The sequence below is a fragment of the Pteropus medius genome, unplaced genomic scaffold (genome assembly GCF_902729225.1).
Source record: "Pteropus medius unplaced genomic scaffold, Ma_sr-lr_union100, whole genome shotgun sequence".
NCBI classification, from domain to species: domain Eukaryota; kingdom Metazoa; phylum Chordata; class Mammalia; order Chiroptera; family Pteropodidae; genus Pteropus; species Pteropus medius.
In genome coordinates, this window is record NW_024354875.1 from 35,181,483 (window position 1) to 35,201,992 (window position 20,510).

At 35.0% G+C, this 20,510-nt stretch overlaps 1 pseudogene; it reads left to right on the plus strand.

Annotated features, from left to right (window-relative positions):
• Positions 1-8,815: 8,815 nt before the first annotated feature.
• Positions 8,816-17,370, plus strand: LOC120596811 (40S ribosomal protein S4-like; annotated as a pseudogene).
• Positions 17,371-20,510: the final 3,140 nt, after the last annotated feature.

Genomic DNA, 20,510 nt, shown 5'->3' on the forward strand with positions numbered 1-20,510 from the left:
GACTGCATAATATTCCTTCAAATCAATAACTCTAAGTGCAGAAGGAATTCAGTCAAAGGAGGAAAATATCTGACCGAACATGTCAGGAAAAATTTAATAGATGTTCAAAACTGAAATAATTCGTGTATCTTTTTCATGTCCCTATTTCCCCTTTGAACTTGGCTCCAGTACTAACAAAGTCATGGCCACTATTACATAAAATCTTCTTTCGAAAATTGAATTACACGAGAACTTTTCATAGTAATTAAATAAATAAGAAAACAAAATCACAGTTAGAGCCCAACACCAACATTTTGCTCCACCTGGGGCAGCACTAGGTGTTTTCATAGGCTGTTTAACTTTTTATTCTGCCAGGATTTCTGTTTTTTTGTTTTAAAATTTCTTATTTAAAAACACAACAGTAAAATAATGCCATAAATATGTATTTGCCTAAACAATTTTGTTAAGTAAATTAGAATAATGTGACATAGGAGGAAATAATTTTTAAAAATATAAAATTTAAAAACCACATATTAAAGCAGAATTATTCTGAAATGATTCGTGAGAAGTGGACAATTAAACTCACATACACAGGAGTTTGTGAGGAAAGAAGAGGTTTTAAGAGGGCTTTGCTCTACTATGAAGTTATATCTAAACTCTATACCTTGAAAGAATGTACTAAAGATTTCCAGAACAGTTTGATAGTTTTCTGAAAGATATAACAGAGAGAATGTATTTATTTTCTTCTATGGATTGAAGTTGAAGCTAAAATACTTGAATAATAAATTTTGGACAAGTTGAGAGACAAGATTTGCTAAAAGGACTGATGATAAAGGAAATACAAATTGACTCTGGTAATAACCAAATAGAGAAAAAGAATTTCTTCAAAATTCTTCCCTTAATTTCTTATTTTCAAAAACAACAACATAATACTATAGAGAAGAAAGGCAGTGGTTCATCAGATTTTTTAACATACCAGATTACTAATATTTTTAATAACAGTGTAACTATTGTTACGATGTTAATTCATAAAAATTGTTATGAATTGTTAAGAACAAGATTAAAATGGATGTTTCCATGGAGAACAAGCCCTGTTGGAATGACCAAAAGACATGAGAAAATGTTAATGATAGTTGAGACCTAATAGAGAAAAAAAAAAATCCATAAATATAAACATAAAATTAGACATTATCTGCATGTAAAGCTACTTCAAGAGGATCCTAGATGATCTCCCAGAAGAGATACAAATAGCATTTTAAAAGAATAAATGTCCCATCCCTCTTACGTTCCATCTTGCACATACAATACCCTTAATATGTTTTTGATAAATGAGGAAGAAAAAAGAAAAACAAGTCTGTTATGACACAATATCTATTTTATGAGAAAGAATATACTCTAAGTCTAAATATTTGCTCTTTCAAATTTACTCAAATATGGTTTAAAATAGTTTCGTGGTAGAGAATTGTCAACATCAGGTGAGGGAATTTCATTACAATATTCTCTCTTTTGTATACATTTGAAAATTTCCATAATAAACATTTTTAAACAAGAAAAAGTGGATTCTTTAAACTTTGGAGAATAGACAAATTGGCATTTGCCAAGTTCATATTTCATAATCAAAACTTGGAGAATATTGTGGAATTTCTTATTTAGGAAAGATTTGTTGGGTGAAGAATAATGTGATGTCTGCTTTGTCTAGTGACAATGAAACAAGAATGTGGAATGAGGCACAAAGGGAAGTCAGAAGGGAGGGACAGGCAGCTAGCTGTTTTAAGCTTGGTGGCTATTTTAATATTACAAGACTTTGTTCTTCTGATGCTTCACCACCTCATTAACCTATGTGTCATTTTGAAGTATTTTGCCATGCTCTGATGATTAGAGACTTGCTCACTAACAACACAACATTTTAAATGCAAGCTCTAACCTGGAGTCATGGTGAATTAATTTTCAATTAGTTCTCATTAACGAACTTCATTTTTGTAAGTCTAATTGCTGTCCCAGCTTCAGGAAATTCAGCAAGTACTTTGATGGGGCGGGCGGAGGCCAGCTATAGGAGTCAAAAATATCCTGGGCCCTTTTCAGAAGATCTTACTTCAACTACTACACAAAGCAAACAAACAAAATTATGTCTAAATTATAAATCAAACACGTACAATAGAACAGAACCCATGCATCTTTTCTGGGGTCTTCAGAAGTAAGTTTTATTGTTAGCTACACGTGTTGTTTATCTTATATCCCCAAAAACAGTCTCAAGAAGTGCAAAGATCAGATTTAAGTAGAAAAACCCTCTAGGCAAGTCACTCACTCTTTCTTTGCCTTAATTTCCTCTCATGGAAATGTTATAGTCCAGATAGTCTACATCCAGATATTATGAGTCTACAATACTTGGCAAATAACCACAAATAACCTAATACAAGAAAGACAAACTACAAAGTAAAACCAGTGTTTGGGGGTATTAATGAAGGACTAGAAGTATGAGTAATATGTCCACAAACCAAAACTCTAGCAGCGCCTCTGGAAGAGTGTGATGATCTTGTGTCAAAACAAAAAGGTTTCTTTGCTCTTCCCATTTCCATTTCTAAAAACCTGTAACAGACCAGTGAGATACTCACTACCCACAGCCTAAGGTTTTGCCTTTATAAAATGTAATACGCATTTTCCTTCCTCATGCTTTTTCCATGAAAAACTGAGTTTGTTGATAGCTTAATCCTTTGGTGCTTGCTCTTGAGGAGGCACACATTTTATAATACACTGTGATTTTAAAATTAGAAAAAGATATTTAATAAATGAAACTTATTTCTTAGTTTATGGTGTGAATTCTTCCCTTCATACAGAAATGATTATTTCAGTATTTTTTCAGTAGAAATTTATTTATAATACTGCTGATTTATTTATAATACTGAGATCTTCAGGATCATATCTTTAAAAAAATCAAAAAAACTAGAAGATGGGGGTACTGTTCTGGTGAAATTATCAAATAGTTGAGATGACAAAAGAGGAAAGCGGGAAACTGTAGAACAGTGACAAAGCAACAGATGAATAAGTACAAAACAATGCAGTAGAAATTATAAGGGGAAGTGCTCAAGGCAAATAAAATAGAGTCAATTGTGGTGGCCATAACTCTTTGATGGTGTTTTATTGTCTTTATTTACTTTCTTCATCAGAAGCAGTTTCTCTGAATTGCTGATCATTTTATTTTGAAAGCAAATTCAAATTTTAATTCTTTTTAAATGAGTGGTTATCTTATAGACAGAAGCATTCCCTGGCATTCAGTTCTTTGCCACAGAAAGATATAAGAATAAAATTGGGGATCTTCTATGATGATATAGAGACAATGACTTCTATATAAATCAGCAAGAAACTGGAAATGTAAAATAGTTTTATTATGTCTGTCACATATAAAGATCTGGAACATCACTGCAGATTAGAATCCAATCTATAAGAATATTTTTTAAATGATAGATGATAAAACTGAATTAATAATGTACAAGAAAAAACTCAAGAAGAAATCAGTGGCCCATTAGTTAATGCAGTGAATTAAGGATGATTTATCAAAGCATTTAGAGATGCTTAATCTTTAATAAATATATATGTTTTTAACAAAATATTGTCTTATTGGTTATGAACTTAGGTCTAGAGTCTGATGATGACACAGTAGAAAGAGTTCAGGTTTTAGAGTCACACTTGAATTTATCCCACTTCTCATATTTCGAAACACTCTTGGACAAGTTTCTTAACTTCTCTGAGTCTCAGTTTCATTATTGGTAAAGCACAAATAATAATAATGCCTACATTATAAAGATGCTTGTGAGGTTAAATGAGATAACTCATGTAAAATGTTTTGCACATGGTAAGCATTCAGTAAAAATTAACTATTGCTATGATATGCTCAGCTAGACTTTTGGAAGCAAGACTCTCTAGAAGTATAAGGAAAGTTATCTTACGAAGTCATCTCTTTAGTGAAGTCAATAAAATATTTTTATTAAAAACCGCTAGTAAATCTGAAGACATAACCAAATAAGAATCATGTGACCCGTCAATTCAAAAATTGATGAGATATCATCAGTTTCCAAATCTCAATTTCTTACACAAAAATCAAATAGTTACTATTATTTTGCTTCCATAATTCCACTGAAAACCCAGCTTATCAGGTCCTACCTTTTGACCTAAACTACCCTGAGTTAAAATCAACAATATATATGTCCTGAATCTTCCCATGAATAAAACAAGTGTATGTATATGATTTTATTAGGTCAGCTGGGAAAATAAACTCCCCTGCAGCCAGGCACCTGTTTTTCACGTATTCCAATGTGGGAAATGTCAGCTGCCTTAAAAGAACCACTGTGAAAATGGCCTCTGAGTGCATTGTCCTCAACTCGACATAATAATGCTTTTTCTTACATGATACATGTTTTTCCAAAATATTAAAAACCTTCTCAGGATCTCTAATCTTAGTCATAACATGCTTATAAGATGGATTATTTCTACTGCTTTAATTATTTTTAGACATAGTCATATTATAACAATTAAAATTCAAAAAGTATTACCAGAAGAAAAGCAATGAGACAATATTGAGTAAAATTATACTTTTGACTCTGCAAGATACTTTTTACAATAAGCCATTTTAACTGTGGTAAAATTAATCGAATGCTATTGCCCCCATTCTAGCCTAATAAAATGTCAATTACTTTGTTTTCTTTTTTTTTTGAGGCAATAATATAGTTTCAAAAATTGAAAAGTTCAATAGGATATGCTCCCTTTACTGATCTCCCAATTAAATATGGTTCTGAAATTGGAGGCACTAATATAATTATAATTGTAACTTTATTCTGATTTACCTGATACTAAGATACATAGATTAAATAGATAGGTGATAGATAGATAGATGATAGAGTTATACTCCTGACTTAATATAAGTAGTATATATTATTAAATTTAATATATTAGTTAATAATATAGTATATTAAATAAGAAGTAAATGAACAAATAGGACATGCTACTCTATGTCTTTCGTGATTTTTAATTTTAAAGAAAATATCTAGCACAAGGAGAGTCTATTGTATTATAAAAAGATCTTTAAGAAAAGTTCTGAAAACCATTTCACTTACAGTGCTATTTATATAAAGTCAAAAAAAGAATTGAAGCAAATAACATAAGCTCCTATCTAGCCAAAGCCAAATAACCAGAATTCTTTAGACAACAATAATTTATGCTCCTGTAGATGGCCCTTTGGTTCTGCAAGATGCAAGTGCCTTCTGAAGCACAAAGCAGTGCAATTGTGTTTGACTTAGTCTTAATGTTAAAGTTATTTTATTATATTCTATTTTCTTGAAATGTATGACCCAGAACTAAGAGTTTCATATATGTGGCAATTTTTTGTGTTACCCAAAATATTAAATTAATTATAATATTTCATTATCCTTAAATTCTTTAAAAAGAGGAGTTCCCTTTAAGTTCAGTATGGAAATAAGAAGACCTGTGGAGAGAAGGAAAAATGATATTTGCCTATATGGCATTATGAGTAAGAACTCTGTTTGTCCTCATTCTTGAATGCGTTAATATTAATATTGCCTTAAGGTATACTAAGCAATTTTATCTTTTTTTCTTTTCTTTTTTCCTAATACATGTAATCAAACATTCAGATATTTTCTTAATAGATTTTGATTCCATAAACACAGTATCTTAACTGCACATAAATGTATTTCAAATGACTAAAGTGCAGCTATTTAGATATTTTATACAAAGAAAAATACTTTTAGTAAATACAAATAATTGTGCTCAGATATCATATATGTACATTGAACATTTATGGTACTCAGCTTTATAAGTTAACAATTTAATACTATTTACTGTTGCTTTACATAATTTAAGTAATTTCTTTAGATGTAGTTATCTCTATTTTTTACATTCATTTTAATGATTATGCATTGTAGATGGCTTGAATACTGCCCTAAAACCTCTCTCACTAAATATAATTTGGAAGGTAAATAATTAACACAGAAAACTGTTTTTAAACATTTCTATTGAAAATTTTTAAAATTTCTATGTATGCTTTGCTTTGTATTTTAAAAATGTTTCAAACATACTAAATTGTTCTATTATTAACTATAATTTTGTTATATTTATATGCATCAACATTAGAATATTTCTGTTTCCACAGGCAGAAACCAAAGGAAGCAAGGAAATGCACAATTAAACCCGAAAGATAGTGTGTCATCTAATACTCAGACACCACAGGGTATGCTAAGAGAGCCATTAAAACAGCTTTCTGTTGTATTATGATGACATATGGTAGGCTTGCAAAATTAACAGAGTATTTTGCTGTCTACTGGCTTGAATCACAGTCTTAATAGTTTGGTTTTTTTTTTCTGAAGGGAGAGACTTAAAATATCTTCTTGTTTTGGTTAGTACTTTTGAGAGTTTAATAAGCACTCATCTCTCTTAGATATGTGATTCTGGTTAAGAAGACACTCAGAAATCACATTTCTTCTGTTTTCCTTACAGTTCTCTCCTTCACTCTATGCCCATCTTCTCCTTATTCATGGGGTAACTTCTTTGTTCTCTTCCTCTCAGCCAAATTGCGTTTTTTTAAAAGATATTTTAAAAATAAATTAGGGAAGACATACACTTGTTTGGTTGTGATATCTGTTTCTCATGCCTGACCCAACAAGTTGTGCATTTCCACTGACCTTTGACACGTGTAGCGGCTTTCCCAATTTTGTTCAAGACTCGGAGTTAACTCTGCCTAAGCATACCCTTGACACCCACAATGGTACTAGAGTCATTCTCGCTTCACTTCAACTTTATAAAATATTCCATTTACACCCTAGAATGTGTTCACTATATAAATCAGATTTCAATATGATTCTAAAATGTGAAATGTATTTCTAAACTATAAGGAAGAACATAGAATCTCATCTCAAATTCCACATAGCCAGGTCACTATGTGATACTATTTTCAAGATGAAATGAAGGTTTTCAGAGTCTTATCAATTCAACCTCAATGTCCATGTATACACTTGCTAAATATTAACTAGGCTACTTTGCGTCTCCAATAAACCATAGTGGAGACACCTCCTCCAAACCTCCAGCCACTGCCACCTAGGTCTGAAGCATTCCATGAGTCATTTGTTCTGATAGGTGTCAAATTTCTTTTTGTGGGTGTTATATTTAGATTTCTGAAAGAGATGGCAGTAATGCTTAATTCTATGCTCCTCGCTACCCCCAAAAAGGTCGAAGGGCAATACATCATATTTTGAGGTCAATTACTCTTTACCCACTCCCTTCTGGTTTAGAAGGAACTTAGTTGACATAATCTTCAAGACACAAAAGGTAAAGGAGTTTTACTGCACCTAAAATTACTGACACCACATGGTAAGAGATTCCAGCCTTGCCAAATTCTTTCTTTACATAGTGTAATAGGCAAGGGATACCTGGAATGTTGTTAGTTGCCTTCATGTGACTTTCTTCTTTTGAAGCCAAAGGAAGACTCAAACATAGTGTGTTTAAGAACACAGGCAATGGGTTTAACCAGCCTGGGTTCAAACTTCACATATTGTTAACAATGTGACTTTCAGCAAGTTAATTAAGCCTAACTTTCTCTTCTAAAAAATGGTTAATAACTACACATACTTCATAGAGCTTCAATGTGATAATATATGTAACATGCCTAGCACATAGTGAGCAAACACTCAGTAAGTGCTGGTTATTATTATTTCATTCATTTATTCAAGAAACATTGAACACCTCCTTGAAAGAATTTATGAGTGAAAAAAACTGAGGCACAGAAATATTGTACAGTTATTCAAAATTACTGTTGAGATAGAACTTGGCACACCTATCCTGATGTCAGTTTTCATCTCACCAGGCTAATATGGTTTTCCTAATGCAATATTAAAAACCCAAGCTAGATTTAGGAAATAACCAGGAACTTCTCAAAAAATGATGTATTTTAAAGAAAAGCTAATTTCTTGTTTTGGTTGTATAAAGGATGTAACGATTTCAAACCTGTCTAAATGTTTTCTTGAGCAGAACAAAATAAGACTGAGATGAATATATGACCTACGGAAGAAAAAAAAAAGCCAACAAATCTCCAAAAAAAAAAACCACACAAAACTCTTTCTCACTACTTTACCTGTGCCATGCACAATCTAAAAAATTGTCTTGTAGTCAAGTAAGGGCCTGGGATTTTTATTTCTTTAATTGTACATATTATCTTCATTTCTTCATATAATGAGATTCTTATAAATTTTTAATCACTGCTATATATAATATAGGAAATAATCAATAAGGACAAACAATGAGTGAAGAACAAGAGGAGACAGGGTCTCTTTCAAGTGACGATTTATTTTCTCAAATGAGTACTTATTCCCAGAGATTGCCAAAGTTATGATACTAAATAGATTAGCCTATATTCAACCCTACCAAATCCTGATTTTAGATTCCCTACAGAACAAATATTATTTAGACCTTTAATTTTCATATTATTACTGAATTGAAATTTTCAAGCTCTGTAAGCCCAAAATAACTTAAGACTATAAGGTGAAATCAAATTAAATATACATTTCTTCATATATTCTAATAGGAATCTAAACATATGATACTTGGGTTGTTTTTGCACAACAATGTGAAAATAAGTTTATGTTAAAAATGACAAAATCAATAACTAGTTAGTGTGGACACTAAAATACTTCACTATTTATCTAGGACCAATTATCCAACAGTGAGACTTTTTCTCCTAAAAGCATAGAAAGTAATTACATTAAGGCTGTCCAAAGAGCTTGACCAAATTTAATCAATGTGCTATAGGTGTATTGTCCAAACATCTTTAACCAGAATGCTGAAGCTTGATGGGGTAAATTAGACCCACATTTCATGACATGAATATTTCAAAGTGTTGAAACTCGATTTTTCCTAAATCCCTCCAACTGAAAGCTATACCAAAATTAATATGAAAATAAATTTTGAAGCAGCCAGAAGTGAAAATGTATATTTTGAATGACAATAGTTCTATTGGCTTATAATCATTTTCTTTAGCCCATATGAAAATCTCTTTATGATTCCATGATTGTGCATTTCTGATGAAGATAATTTATTATAAGAAAAACAAGAGAGTCTTGGTGTGTGCAAATACATTTAAAATTTACTGTGAAATATAACCTTGATAAGAAAAGAAAATGGAAATGAATATTATTACAAATGACAAGAATTTTTACACAAAACTGACATGTGATAGTGTCATTTACAATAACACTGAGTCTTTTATGTAATTTCTGGAGTGCCTTATCTGTGTACATGGTACTTATAAGTTTTGGGTCACAATGTAACATAGTTCTGAGCTTAATATTCATTTTTATGTTCTCCCTCCACTGGTACAATAGCAATTTTGAAGCTGATTAAAAGATTTCTCCTTATCAAATAGGAGTTGAGATTAATCCATTCATTCATTTCACACGTTTTTATAGAGTACCTATTATGTGTCAGCCAGAGGCCTGTGCTGAGAAAAATCCATAGTCTTTGCTCTCATAGCTTAGAGTCTAGCGGGGGAACAAGACTTTTAACAAATGATCTCACGAATAAGTATATAATTTAAAGGTGATTAAGTGTTATGAATAAATAATATAGGGTATCAAGAGCTAGAACAGGGAGACTCAAATTTAGGAGATCAGGAAAAGCTTTTGCAAACCTGACATTTGAGGTAAGAACTAAAGAAAGAATGTGAGTTGGCTGGCAATCTAGTGGAGAAATAGAGTAGACTTTGTGATTACCTCCCTCCATACTTCTTCACCCCACATACCTCTTACGCAAAAAGAATATTAGCCATAGGTTTGGCCTAATATAGAGCCTGCCCTCATCTCAAGGATTGGGCACCTGATTGGTCCAATCAAATCTCCTTGCCATAATGATTGGTTCAGAGATGGACAGCCTAAGCCAATCAGTAGATGACAGACTTCAGGTCAAAGTAATTGATTCTTAATGGGCATGTGATCCAAGTTGGATTAATCAGAATGATAGTCAGGGCTTCTGTTTGAAGGTGGAAGGGAAAGAGCTATTTTCTCTTCCTGGATGTGAACAAAGATATGTAGCCTGGGAGCTAGCAGCAGCCATCTCTCCATCAGGAGAAAACCCAGCTTGAAAATAAAGCCAACATACAGGAGAGGGAAGAATCGGGATAATTATAGTGAAACAGAGACCTGATGATATTATGAACTGAAAGCTAAACCATCCAACGTGGGTTTTTTGTTAATGGCTACCAAAAGCATTATGTTGGAGGCAAAGAGGATTCTTGGGAGAAGAAATAGCCTATGTAAAAACTTTGAAGCAGGAAAGAGTGTGATACAATGTTAGATACTTGTTTCAAAAATAGATTCAATATTTTGCTCCCTAAGAACACTAGGCTTCTGGTCAACTCTAAAGTCATGCTTATACTGTTCTCTTTGCTTTCGGTATGTCTTCCACCTGCAATCTGTCTATCAAATCCCACCTATTCTTCAAAGTCCTGTTTAAGAAATTCCTCTTTCTTTACAAAGTTGTCTCTAATCATTCTTAACCATAATGATACCCTTTCTCTGTACTGATCCTAGCCAAATTTTTTTCAATTTTAGTTTCAACAGCTATTTTACCACTCAAGCTCCTATCTAACCTTTTGCACCTGCATGCCTTTGCCCAGCATATTTCATATTTCCTCAACCTGAAATAAACTTCCTCTTACACCATCTATTGAAATTCTACATACTCTTCAAATATCTATAATACCACCTCTCTGGGAGAGCCTTCTCTAATTCCCTAGTAGAACATGAGCATGTCTGCTTCTCCCATTAGATTGTCCTTTCTTAAGGACAGGAACCATCTTTTATTCAACTTTGAGTTCCCACTGGTTACTACAGCAGAGACACTAGTGACAAATGTTTATCGAATTAATAAGTGAATGAATAAATGAATGAACAAATAGATGGACAGATTTCTCTAAATATATATTTATATGTATGTAAGTTCTTAGAAAAAATGTATCTAATTTTTTAAAAATTCTCTTAGTGTATAGCAGAATATACATGCATATTATAGGAACTAAATGGAAATATTAAATTTTAAAAATTTAGATATGAGATGCTAGAATTTCAAGTAATCAGAAGTATGAGAGGTTAAGTAAATCTGTGGTTGATATTTTTCTTTCTTTTTAAACTGGAAGCTATAGAATGTCATTTAACAACTTTTCCTTTAATGCCAAGAGTTAAGCACATTCTTTGCTTATGACGTAAATCATCAGAGCCATTACTAAAGTCTCAGATGTACAAGGATAGGGAGCTAATAGAGATCAGAAGTGTTGTAGTGTTGTTCATGTGATTAAGCACTAAATTATAGTGAATTGCATCTAAATAGCAAATAGCTTCAGCTATAAATACTGGACTAAAAGAACTAAAGACCAATGTTTTATATCCATTTGTGACACGCTCTTTTGAACTGGCAAATAGACTTTTACACTGAGAATGTCTTTTAATGGATCAGACTGGAAACTTAATTGTTTTATCATTTTCTTTAGAGTAAGTGGCCTCAGATTTTTGTTAGGTTAAGATTTTTGGTGTCAGTTCTGCAACGTTTTGAAGAAATATAAATGGTACAAATTTTTTGAATGACGATTTGACATTATTTATCAAAATTTAAAATGTGCATAACCTTTGACCCATTGAATCTACTCTTAAGAACCCATCCCAAATAAAAACTCACAAGGGAACACAAAGAAATATGTACAAAAAATGTTCGATGTAATATTATTATTGGAGACAACTTGAATAGCCATCAGTATGGGGATGGTTATATAAATTAAAGTATTTTGATACTATACAATACTACACTGCTGCTAAAAAGAATAAAGTGAATCTGTATGTATCAATATGGAAGAATGTCAACTCTCTACCTCTTAGAATGCTTGAAAATTCCCATAATAGAAAGGGTTTTTTAAATATCTTCTAGAGTTCCATGTCTGCATAGGATCTAGAAAAGTTCTAGAGAATATCACTTCCACCGTAAGCAAAAGAAAAGACCAGATAATCTATAAAATCATAGTTTTTCTTTAATCTGTTAGAGACCTGAGTATACAGGCAACTAAATGAAATCCCAAAGAGTAACAAATCTCTCCAAAGAAAAAATCGAACACATGAATTTTTACCTTTGGCACAGCATGGAAGAAAGGGATGGCCACCATTAAGATAAGCAAGAAAACAACTAAACTTTTAACAATTTTTAAAGTCTGCATGTGGGCCTCAGTTTAGAATAAATGGGAACACCAGACTTCTACAAGGAACATTGTACTTATTCCCAAGCTCTTATTGACCAGCTGATCACAACAAAGGTTAGAGGAAGAACAGGAGATAACAGAGAGTCCCCTTTGGGGGCTGAGGCATCCTGGTAGAAAGCATCCTGATGGGAGAGGTATGAAACATTCCCCCAAAACTTTCTCTCATACAAAGTAATAGTTTTGAACAGCAAAGGGGCAGGAGGAGGGTAGCAAAGCCTCCTATGAAGGGACCCAAGCAAAGACCCAATGCTTCTGGCAGAGAGGGTAGAAACAAAGCCCATGACCTGGGGACAGCTACATAAACCAGCTTGGCCTGGGATCCTCCAGGAAAACAAAGCAGGGATCCTCTCCAGAGCAGGGAGGAACAGGAAACTCTCATCTGCTCAAGACTCAGTACAGATATCCTAAGGTTCATTCATAACTTACACACTTTTTAAAGAACTTGCTTAAACTACTAAAATTATCTCTTCTGTTAAGGGTCGTTTTTCTCTACATGAAGTTATTGGATAATAGTGGAGAATTTTGCAGGCCATCATAAACAGCTAGTGAGTGGTCCTCCAAACCAAACTTAAAAAGATACACTCTCTTCATTTTCAAAGAGGACCTGTGAAACTTTTGGTAATTATGTTCTAGGGTTGAGAGGACTAATGTCTAATAAGAATCCTTTCCAAACACTGTTTTGTAAATACAACTTTTTAGCTTGTTAATGGCAGCTTAATGTCGGAAAAACGTGAGCTTTGGTATCTCCCAGGCCTTTGGCTATGGGACCATGAGCAGAATACTAAGCATCAGTTTCCTTATTTGTAAAACAGATGGGAGGGGAAAGTAATGCTTGCTTTAGCGGTTGCCTATGAAAATCAAGTGGCCTCAGTATGAAAACAGCTGGCCTTGACATATACTACAAATGTTCGGTGCCCTTTCTCCTCATCCACCACTATACTATTACTGCATATTTTGTTTTATGGATTTAGCCACTGTTTACAGAACTTATTGCTATAAACTGCTCATAGACTAAGACTTTATCTAGAAAACTGTATTCCCGGTTCCCTTGCACCTAGCTGACCCGTGAACAGCTTTATCTCATTTTCTTACCTTCTGCCTCAATGCTCCAAGACATTTCTTCAGCCCTCCTTCAGCTCCCATCATAACTGTGTGTATGTGTGTGTGTGTGTGTGTGTGTGTTTACTGATGCTATTTTTGAATCCTGTTATAATAATTGCCATTAAGCTAAAGTTATTTCTCTGTCCCAGTGAACAAATGACATATGAAAATATTTCTAGGCAACAAATTGACCTGTTCTTAGTTATTTTCTACATCCTAATTCTTCATCAATTCATCTTCCTCCTTAAAACAATACTGTGTCCAAGCTAGAAGAGAAGTTAGAGGACATCTAGTCCACCCCGCAAGAGAGGCCAGTCAGCCTGTTAATGGCAGAGCCAAGATTGAAACCCAGGCCTCTTGCCTCATCCTGTCATTATAAAGCAGATTGATTGAGTGGTTTTAAAAAATCAAGTAACTGTGCTCATCTCTATATTATAATTAAAGATCTTTAAAATGTGTAAAAATGTCATGGTGAAGGTTTTTATGGGTGAAAGCACTTCAAGGCCCCAGGAGAAAAGAAGTTATATTAATGCAAAGTTGTAGCAACATTCATTATTATTATTGCTGTTATTCAAAAATTGAATTTAGTTAACTTTAATACTGTACTGTGGTAGATTAAAATTTTTTGCTATCCTTCCCTTAGAATCTGGGCTGACCTCACTGACCTGAATGATCTATAAAATACAGCAGAAGTGAGGTCCTGGGACTTCTGAAGCTAAGTCATAAGAAGTCTTGCAGCTTCCACCTGGGTTTCTTGGAATCCTCTCTCTGAACACCCTGAACTGTCATGTAACAAGCCCAAATTTACAACTTAACAACAACAAAATAACCAAATTTAAAAATGGGCGAAGGACTTGAATAAACACTTCTCCAAAGAAGATACACAAATAACCAAAAAGCACATTAAAAGATGTTCGATATCACTAGTCATTAGGAAAATGTATATCAATACCACAAATGCATATCAAAACTACTTCATACCCATTAGGATAATTATTATCAAAAAAATAAAATAAAAAGTGTTGGTGTGTCAAAATTGGAATGCTCATGCATTGCTGATAAGAATGTAGAATGGTGCAACCACTATGGAAAACAGTTTGGTGGCTCCTTATAGAGCTAAATATAGAATTATCATATGATCCGGCAATTCTACTCCTAGGCATATACCCAAAGAAATTGAAAGCAAAAACTGAAACAGATATTCGTACATTCATGTTCATAGCAGCATTATTCACGATAGCCAAAAAGTTGAAACAACCCAAGCATCCATGAACAGATGTACACATGAGACAAAATGTGATATGTATACAATGGAATATTATCCAGCAATAAAAAGGAATGAAGTTCTGATACACGCTACAACATGGATGAACCTTGAAGACATTAGGCTAAGTAAGCTAAACCAGACATAGCAGGATGAATATTGTATGATTTCACTTATATAAGGCATCTAGAATAGGCAAATTCATATAGACAGAAACTAGATTAGAAGTTATCAGAGTTGGAGAAGGGAATGAGTTATTGTTTAATGAGGAGAGTTTCATTTTGGAATAATGGAAAAGTTCTGGAAGTGGATAGTGGTTGTACAACTTTGTAAATGTACTTAATGCCACTAAACTATACACTTAAAAATGGTTAATATTATAATTTTTATGTTATGTATTTACCACAAGAAAAAAAAAGAAAAAGAAAAAATGGCAAACTATATTACACATTTTTTTAAGAAGAAGGAAAAAAAAAGAGGAAGAGGAGAGAGAGGAGGAGAAGAAGTCCTAGACCTAACACCTTGAGACCATTGCTGGAGAGGCCACATGCAGGTGCTCTGGTTGATAGACCCAGCTGATCGCGACCTTTGAACGATCCCGCCAGGAGCCAAACATGTGAGCGAAGCCGTCTTAGGCCTTTCCGAACAGCCTAATCTCCAGCTGATGCTTTGAGTAATCTCAAGCAATGTCACTTGGAACTGAGGAATTACCCATCTGAGCCCTGCCCAGCTCCTCAAAATCATAGCCATAATAAAGTATGGCCATTTTAAGATGCCACGATTAAGGATAATCTGTCATACAGAAATAGATAACCAGAACATATACCCTCTACTTTCTGTAAGGGGATTAAACTAAGGTGGAACTTGAAGAGTGATATCAGTTAAAATACCACTCAGCCAAGTTTTAGGAGATTTGGAGAAATAGTTGGATGGTGTTCAACACTAGTCCCCCTCACGTCAGGCAGAGGCAACGACGATCTGCCTTAGATACCGTATCCTGTTGCTGGTAAACATCTTTTACACACAAAGGCCAATTCGGTCATAAACTGCATTTTGTTTTCATTCAAAATTAGGTACTTTTATTAAGTCCCATGACAAGAGTGGAATGTCATAAAAAGTAAGATTATTACTTTTAAATTATTAAAAGTAATATTAAAATGATAATAATAAGGAAAGTGATACTATTTTTCCACACAAAAATATTACTATTTGTTGCTACTTGAGAAGAATTATGAAAGCTACTTTCCAATCTTTTGTCCTAAAATTGGAAGATGAACAGACTTCACTGTGCCTGTGAACAGGTGGCTGCTCCTCAATGCCCCAGTGGAGAAGGGTGTCTCATTTGAGGCAAAAATGAATAGTACTACTCATATACTATGAATAGTGTATTAGAACAGATGTCAGAAGACCTGAGTTCTTTGTTCATTTCCACCCACCATGTAACGTGGGCAGGACACACGACCTCTCTAGAAGTCAGTTTCCACATCTACAAAAAGGGATGCACCCTAGAATCAAGAACCTAAGATACAACACTTAACATATTGATGCTCAGGCTGTACCCTACACAAGCAGTCTCCAACCTTTTTGGCACCAGGGACCAATGCTCCTATGAGAATCTAATGCCTGATCATCTGAGGTGGAGCTGAGGTGGTGATGCCAGTGCTAGGGAGTGGCTGTAAATACAGATGAAGCTTTGCTCGCTCACCCACTGCTCTCCTCCTGCTGCTTGGCCCAGTTCCTAACAGGCCATGGACTGGTCCCAGTCCATGACTAGGAGGTTGAGGACTCCTGCCCAAGACTAGTTATATCAGAATCTTTGTGGGTAGGACTCAGTCCTAAGGGCTTTCTTAAACTCCCAGTTCTTTCCAATACAAAATTGAGGTTGAGAGCCACTAAAATGAAGGAATGAGGCATGGAGAAATCTTTGAAGTTTCCATCCAGCTCCAAAAATTGCATAACCTAGCTCTTTTCTCCACACACCAGAAAAAGGCAGTCCTCTTGTTATGTCTAGCGTAGCCATGGCTCTTGGTCCCAAAAAAGTGTCTGAAATGTGTAGCATCTCCAGAGCATTGGCCACTGGATAAACTGACCATTGTGTTTGCTCCTGTCCATCTACTGGTTTCCACAAGCTGAGAGAATGTCTTCCCCTCATCATTTTCCTAAGGAACAGACTTCAGTATGCCTTAACAGGAGATGAAGTAAAGAAGATCTGCATGCAGTAGTTCATCAAGATTGATGGTAAGGTTCGAACTGATATAATCTACCCTGCTGGTTCTGTAGACATCATCAGCATTGACAAGACTGTAGAGAATTTCCATCTGATCTATGACACCAGGGATGGCTTTGCCATTCATCATATTACATCTAAGGAGGCAGGTACACATTGTGCAACATGAGAAGGATCTTTGTGGGTGCAAAAGGAATCCCTCATCTAGTGACCCATGATGCTCACACCATCCGCTACTCTGATTCCCTCAGCAAGGTGCGTAACACCATTCAGATTGATTTAGAGACTGACAATATTTTACAGCTTCATCAAGTTTGACACTGGCATATAGTGACTGGAAACAACAACCTGAAAAGAATTGGTGTGATCACCAACAGAGAGAGACACACTGATTATTTTGATGTGGTTCATGTGAAAAATGCCAATGGCAACAGCTTTGCCACCTGGCTCTCCAACATTTTTGTTATTGGCAAAGGCAACAAGACATTGATTTCTCTTCCCTAAGGAAAAAAATCCACCTTACCATTGCTGAAGAAAAGGCAAGAGACTGGTGGCCAAATAGAACAGTGGGTGAACTGATCTCTAGGTGACATGACTGGAAGAGCCTTTGTACTTATAAAAGATAACATAGCATAAATACATACATACATACATACATACATACATACATACATACATACATACAGAAAAAAGAAATAAATAAATATTGTTTAACCTGGTACTAAAAAACATTATCATTCTTTTAATAAATATTTATCACGTGCTATGTTCCAGACATTCTGCTGGACATTGGATGCCAAAAGGTGTTCATCATTCTAAATAATGGAGGGTGGGTGAAGGGATATCAAAAATAAATACAGTATTCAAGGGAAGAAATGGAATGATCAGTTTACCTTGGAGGAGGAGAAAGAGATTCAAAGAAGAAATAACTTGAGCCACGTCTTCAAGGATGGTTTGATACTTAATAAAAGTAAGGTGCAGGTAGTGAAGAGTAAAGGAAAGACATCTTCATTTGTCCAGCACCCTGGTGTCTAACATGTACACTTAAAGTCATTGGTATACTTAAGTGGGAACCTCCAGTCAATTCCATGACATCAATGTGTACCCCTTCCATAAAACGGCTTGGCTTCTGAAGAAAGAAATGACTCAAAAGAAGTGTGATAATAAATAACAACAGCTACCATTTATGAGATGCTGCCATGGACCAGCACTGTGCTAGGCACATGATATTCATGAGTTCAGTGTCCTCTTCACATAAGCAAGCTGCCTCGGAATAGTCAAGGACTATAATGTGGCAGATCATTTGGATTTGTTCTATGTGGTCCTGTGTTAGAACTAGGATCAATGAGTAAAAGCCATAGAAAAGACAAATTTTAACTCAGCCAAGGGAATAGCTACCAAAGAGACTATACTAAGATGGACCAAATAAACTCTGGACAAAGTAAGTTTTTCACTTTTTAATACTTCAATACTTTTCTTTGTAATAGACAGTTTTTACCCCAAACTACTCAGAAACTAAGAATAAAAAGTAAAGGCGGAATTTAAGGAATTTTTATTTAAGAGTTTGTTACTCCTCTCACCCACAGATACACCTCTATTTCCTACAAGATCAACAAGCAAAAAAGAAAGTAGGAAAATAGAGGCTCTTGACTCACAGGTGAAAATACGGCCCTGAGCAGCTCAAGCACATTGAGTCCATTGGGACAAGCACAACAATACCACATAAGGAGTTCCTCACAAAACTTGGAGACAAAGTGGTACTTGGAGCTTCTACCATGAGGTATGGCTTACTCAAGGTTTATAGTCTTCTCTTCTGGTCGTAGTAGAGTTAGACTGGTGACCGGGTTGCCATTTCTGACTGGCAGCCGCTCACTTGGGCGATTCTTGTCCCTTGCCCCCTTTCTGTGGTTCTACCTATCCATTTGCTTTTTACTCTGAGCTCCTTGCTTTGACAGATGGTTTTAACTTCAAATTACAAATCATTTTCTCTCTGGGTGCTATCTTAGTCCCTAACTTATGTTTAACAGTTTAAGTAATAACCTGCCATTCATCATCTTAAGCAATGTACAGATTTAAACCTACACTGTGTGAGCGTATGTAAATACATATGCGTTCTAATACAAATAACTTCTTGCTTCATTATTTTCACACACAACATCCTGAACCAGAGGAAGGTAGAAAAGAGGAAGCCTCTAGTGAGCTGAGGATTCCCCACACTTCTATTACCATTACATTATACTTGAAGGACTCCATAACACTACAACTTAACAGAATTGTTGAAGAAGGACCTCCAAGTGTCAGGTGGGTAGTTGAATTAGATTACCCGGAATTGTTCTTCCAAGTTTGAGAATCTGTGACTCTCTGATAATTAACTAGTTGAGATCAGCCTTGAAATGGCACTATTTCTCATATCTGTCTTTCAATTGTAAGTTATAAATCATCATGGTTGGCTTACGAAGATCAGCGAGTAGGAGGGAATGAGAGGTTCAAAACACAAATGAAGTTATCGATTAACTATTTGGTTGCAGCCAAGATTACAAAAATGAATAAGACACGGTCCTATGCTCAGAAAGTTCATAGTCTAGTGGGGGAAACAGAACCATTCGAGACCAGTTTGGAACAATGTGGCAAATAAAGCGATTTAAAAAGATGCGTACAAGGTGTCATGGGACCACAGAGGACGGGCACCCAGACTATCTGGGGTAGGGTGCAGAATATGAAAATCATCTAGAGGGAGCAATTACTAAAATGATTTTTAAAATAAAAGTAGATTTACACTGGCATAAAAAGGAAGATATTAGCATTCTGGTGTTATGTTGTGTATGCAGGAGGAGATTCTACTTTGGGACAAACACATCAAGGCTGATATGGGTGAGACCTGGAAAGTCACCAGGGGCCAGACCACAGGAGGCTTAAACACTTCACTAGGGCATCTGGGCTTGTTAGAAGGAGGGAGCCACTGTTGGGTCTTAAGCAAGAGAATGACATAGTCATATATGTCTTGCAGATAACTCTCTCTGGTATGGCTTTATAGAAAACTGATTTGGGGAGACAAGACAGGAGACAGGGAGTAATTAGGAGACTGTTTTAGTATTCCAGAGAGGAGAGGCTAAGGGCCTGAAACTTGGTGTCAGTAATTAGGGGAGAAAATAAAATTGAGAAATATTACGTGGTAAAATCAGAGGGCTCACTAGATGGTTGGTCATGGAGGTGTCAAAGAGCAGAGATCAGGGACAACTTCTAGTATCTACCTAGAGTGTCATTTCCCCAGTGAGGCCTTTCCTGGCCACCCTATTAAAACTAGAACATCATCCTTACCAGGGTTCTCTATCCCCTTCCCCACTACATTTTTCTCTATGGCTCTTATAATATTTTATATCATTTCATCACCATCTGTCTCTCTCTACTAGACTAGTAGAGGTTCTTCAGGGCAGGGATTTTGTCTCTTTTGTTCACTGCTGCATCATCAACACCAGAAGCAGCGCCTGGAACCTCCTATGTGCTCGATAAGTATTTGCTGAATGAATAAATGCACGATGGTGGTGCTGAGAAACTGAGAAGAGTACAAGAAGAGAAAGAGGCCTAGAGAAAAAGATGTCGAATTCAATGTAGGACTTTCTAGACCATTCCAGGGAAGGCTCTGT